Source organism: Carassius gibelio, chromosome B24 (assembly GCF_023724105.1).
Source record: "Carassius gibelio isolate Cgi1373 ecotype wild population from Czech Republic chromosome B24, carGib1.2-hapl.c, whole genome shotgun sequence".
Taxonomy (NCBI): Eukaryota; Metazoa; Chordata; class Actinopteri; order Cypriniformes; family Cyprinidae; genus Carassius; species Carassius gibelio.
Genome location: NC_068419.1, coordinates 2,051,754 through 2,057,149, shown reverse-complemented (window position 1 = coordinate 2,057,149; position 5,396 = coordinate 2,051,754).

Here is a 5,396-nt window from a genome sequence, read left to right as displayed (position 1 = left end):
GCATTTTGTGTTTATTTGTGAAATAGCAACCCTGTGGGACATCAGCATACATCACATCAACATTGTATGGATCATGTTACAGTGGGTTCAAGGATTTTTTTTCCTTACACAAAATCAAGCTTTGCAGCATTTGAGGGAAAAAAGTATATTAACTCTATCTTCAGTTATTTTGTATGTTTCAATCCAAAGCATTATATCAATTATTCAAAGCAATACAATAAAAGAATGGGCTGATTCTAGTTTTTCCTCAGTTTGTATCTCTGTTTTGTTAGTCTACTCTCAATCATAAATTGAGTTTTGTATGGAGTATGTTTGGATTTGAATTCTGTTATATCTGCTCCTGTGGATTTGATTATCAATTCTTGTCCTTTTTTTTTAAGCGAGAATAAATCATCCCTGAATTTGCCCATAACTGTCTGGCTTATTTTTGACCACCACCACAAATTGGCGTGTGTGTGTCGACACTGTGTGTGTGTGTATGTGTGTGTGTGTATTCAGGGTTTTCTAACATTATACTTGGAAAGTTTCAATCCAGGGTAATTTTGAATGAATTTTGTTCCATCTTAACCTGAAGAAAACCTAGGAGCACAAATTCACAAAGAAAATGTATCTTGGCACTAGGAATCACATAGTGGCTGGTTGACCTCGTTGCTATATTTCACTTTTTACGAGCACTTTTAAAATGCACATAGTGGTTGGTAGTGTTGGAAGAAATTAACATTTTAGGACTTTTGAATCAATAGAACAAGTTTTTTCGCAAAATGATTTACTTTTTTGAATCTGTTTCGATTTACTGTTTCGACACCTGCTGGTCAAAAGTACAGCTGCAAATTAAAAGGGTCATATGATGCTGCTAAAAAGAACATTATTTGATTTAATGCAATGTGTTTATGCAGTTTAAGGCTAAAAAAACACTATGACCTGCCTTCTGAAACATTGAATTTACTAGGTTCATCATTATAAAAAAAGCAAGGTGTGCTCTGAATGGCCAACTATCCAGTGCATTGTCAGAAATGAAACAGCCCTTAACATACTATGCTGTCTCCCAGCAGATTCCGTACAGCTGCTCTGCTCGTGCACATCATTGCTTTCTTTTAGCAGTTCAGTCAATATACTGTAAGACGTCACTGACTAATTTGGGATATTGGTTTATTTCACGTCAGAGAGAGTGTAAGGCACGTGTATAAACCGAATAACTTAAGTCATTTGTGGATTAGTGCATACTGGAGACACAAACCGTTTCAAACGATTCAGTTCGTTTTAGTGAAGTGGGGACATAATTACTGATTATAATGAATCATACTGTCTTTTCAAGCGTTGAATTGCGTATCACCCTGCATAAACATAAAATCATGTCTACATTTGTGATCAGAGAAACAGCAAACAACAAGTCCTACTATACACTGCTTAAAACTCGCATTTGAATCATCATTAGCAAGTTATTTAAATATAAAATACGTACTTACAGGCTGTGTCAGAAGTGCCAGTCCTTGCAAAGTTTGAACTGCCCAACAAAAACAGCCTTTGTGCCACAGATGCATTGTAGGCTACTGGTTCAGGAAACAGTCATCATCGTCCATTAAATGCACAGCACACATCTAAATTTTTGGGTTGAACTGTTCTGGAACAGTGTTAAAATTAAACTCAACTGATTTCTAGTCTTGTCCTCTTTTGGAAGACCAAACAAAGTAGTTCTACTTTTACAAAGATACACACAGCGACTATACGAACTGGCGCCGGCAGCAACAGCATGAATTCGTTATGCCTTCTTTCTTTGCGTGAACATTTTGGTGGCGTTATGCAAATCTTCCCACATAGTGACGTATAGAGATGTGGGGGCATGTTAGAATCTTGTCTAATTTTAGTTTTTAAGTTCTGGCACTTTTATTTAGGCTTGAAAATTCATCAAAGGTAAATTATTTTGTGAAGATGATCTTGATGGACAAAACATTTAAGTTTCATGAACTATGACTGAACACAGAACTCTTTTTTTATTATTATCCAAAAGTCTATGAAAAAATCCTATATGCTTTTTGTCGAGGGAACCAGTGTCATGCTAACAGCTTAACAAAACAAAACAGTGTATCTGAACTTCCGTTATACCTTTACACTTCTCTGGAAAACGTGGGAAAAACTTGAAATATGAAGGCGTTAGTTAAGAGTTAAGACTAATAATGTTGGGAAATAATGATGGGAAAATTACATATTTTTTATATTAAATCTTTTTATTATTGCACCTTTAAGGAGTAATGGAAGTGCCTGTATTTTCTTTTGTTTTATTTTGTTAGGACATTTACTTAGGGCTAAGATAGTTCCCTATCTGGCGGTCACTACGAGTTATGACGAACGACATATGGGGTCTCACTTGGGAGGCCAATCATCTCTGAATTTAAGAGAAAACGCCAATGAAAATTGGTTAGTGGATTAACATACCTGAACCACTCCCCGTGCCAACGGGTATAAATAGGGTGACAGGTGCATCCACTCATTAGATTTTTGCTTCGGAGCCGAGTAGTTGATGAGAGCAGTCACTACAAAGCCACTTCATCTTTGTTTTGAGGAGCTGTTCCTGGTCGTTGTGATGGTGCGGTACAGCGGTGTCCCTGTGACGGCGATTCCCCTGGGCGCTTCGGCTAAAAGAGACAGTTCCTAAAAGAGCAAATCACAACCTCGTTCTGCTCCGGTGCCTTTTTTCCCGGAGTTGCATGAAGAGGTGACGAAGTCGTGGACGGCCCCTTTCGTGGTACCGACCCGGGGTTGAGGCAGGAGCTGTGCACGGCGACTGACTTCGCCTTACGGGCGACGAAGGTCACGGCGCGGTCCCTCGGGAAGGCGATGTCCACGCTGGTGGTCCAGGAGCGGCATCTCTGGCTGAACCTGGCTAAGATGAGGGACATGGACAAAGCCCGCTTTCTCGATGCTCCCATCTCCCAGGCAGGCCTGTTCGGCGACACTGTCGAGGACTTTGCCCAGCAGTTCTCGGCGGTGCAAAAGCAGACTGAGGCCATCCAACACATCTTGCCCCGACGTGTTCCTCCGGTTGCCACCACTCCGTCGCGGGCAGCGCCTCAGCCTGCTCATCACCGTGGGCGCCCCCCTGCGTCCTCCACACCAGCTCCGCCCCGTGCTGAGAGTTCTTCGAGGCCGGCGCGTCGAGCCCCGCACAGGAGAGCGGCGTCCCCCGTGTCACTCCTGGCTGCGAAGTCCTCAAGGAAGTCGACTAAGCGGCCCTGACACGGGCAACTCGGAGATGTGGGGAACTGCTCTTCAGGAGCTGGCGAAGACAGCGCCACTCCTTCCCCCGGAGGAGGGCCGGGTGGAGAATCTTCAGTTTATGTTACGTTCTGTTCCGCCGCTGGTCGAACGGCCAGTGGCACCCACTTTTTCAATAAAAGAGCTAATTCCCCTTCCTCCGAGTTGCAAGGCTCATGGGTTGACAATGAGTGACGCGCAGCCTCCTCACTCTCACCCACGACGCCCCCTTTCGCCAGCGGCCAAGAGGTCGCGGTTCGGAGACGCAACGCCTCTCCATGCGTCTCTGGCCAGTTCCTCCGGGAACACTGGGAGTGTGGCTGTGATGACTCAGGACGCAATGCCTTCTGGGCCTTCCGACATGACTCCCCATCGCTGCACCTCTGCGGGTATGTCGACTGTCCCTTTGGTGCAACTTGTACGGAGTCTGGGAGCGTGGCTTGCGCTACCCAACCCGTCACGCTGGCTCATCCGAACGGTCCGACTCGGCTATGCGATTCAGTTTGCCAGGAGACCTCCAAAGTTCAATGGCATGCTCGAGACTTCGGTGGCAGTCTGGGACGCCTCTGTCTTGCGCAAGAAGATTGCTGTCCTGCTGGCGAAGGATGCAATCGAGCCGGTCCCTCCAGCCAAGATGAGGACGGGGTTTTTCAGCCTTTACTTCATCGTACCCAAGAAAAGTGGTGGCCTTCGACCTATCCTGGATCTGCGAGTCTTGAATCGGGCCCTGCACAAGCTCCCGTTCAAGATGTTGACGCAGAAACGCATTATAAAATGTGTCCAGCCCCAGGATTGGTTTGCAGCAATCGACCTGAAAGATGCGTACTTTCATGTCTCGATCCTCCCTCATCACAGACCGTTTCTGTGGTTTGCCTTCGAGGGTCAGGCATGGCAGTACAAGGTCCTCCCCTTCGGGCTCTCCCTGTCCCCCCGTGTTTTCACGAAGGTCGCGGAGGGAGCCCTTGCCCCACTCTGGGAAGTGGGCATCAGGATCCTCAACTATCTCGACAACTGGCTCATTATGGCCCGGTCCCGAGAGGAGTTGTGCGATCACAGGGACTTCGTGCTCCGGCACCTCAGTCAGTTGGGGCTTCAGGTCAACCGGGAGAAGAGCAAGCTCTCCCCTGTGCTCAACTGCCTGAGTTCCTTCAGAGGCAGGACAGTGGTACCACTGAAACACTTTCAGAGGCTCCTGGGGCATATGGCATCCGCAGCCGCAGTCACGCCACTCGGGTTGCTTCATATGAGGCCACTTCAGCACTGGTTGCACTCCCAAGTCCCGAGATGGGCATGGCGGCGCGGTACACATCGTGTCACCATCACACCGATGTGTCGCCACCTATTCAGCCCCTGGTCGGACCTTGCCTTTCTACGGGCCGGCATGCCCTTAGAACAAGTGTTCCGGCACGTTGTTGTCACAACAGATGCCTCCAACTCGGGCTGGGGCGCGACATGCAACGGGCAGGCAGCTTCGGGGTCCTGGACAGGACCTCGACTGCTTTGGCACATCAACTGTCTGGAGTTGCTGGCAGTGCATCTAGCTTTACGATGGTTTCGTCCGCTGTTGCTGGACAAGCACGTGTCCCCATTGTCTTGCCAGTTGAAAGAACAAATAGGGAAGATTTGAAGCAATCTTCCTCTGAAGGTTCCTTCCATTAACTTTATGTGGGCGGAACAGCAGCGTGGCCTTCTCCAGCAGCGATGTACTCACCCTTTGGCCCCTTCGGTACCAAGGTCAGTGAATTTGCGCTGGGGCTTTGGGAAGGTTACGACCTTAAGCGTAGCTTTTGTGGCACGCCAGGGCTTGTCGACAATTGCAGCGCCACAGGGTTGTGACGATGTTCAGGTTGTGGCGTTTTCCATAGGACCCCATATGTTGTTCGACATAACTCGTAGTGACCGACAGATAGGGAACGTCTCGGTTACGTACGCAACCCTCGTTCCCTGATGGAGGGAACGGAGACGTTATGTCCCCATGCCACAACCTTGAACCATTCGCTGTTTCCGGGAAACGTTCTCGGCTCCTCAGCGTAAAACTGTATTTATACCCATTGGCACGGGGAGTGGCTCAGGTATGTTAATCCACTAGCCAATTGTCATTGGCGTTTTCTCTTAAATTCAGAGATGATTGGCCTCCCAAGTGA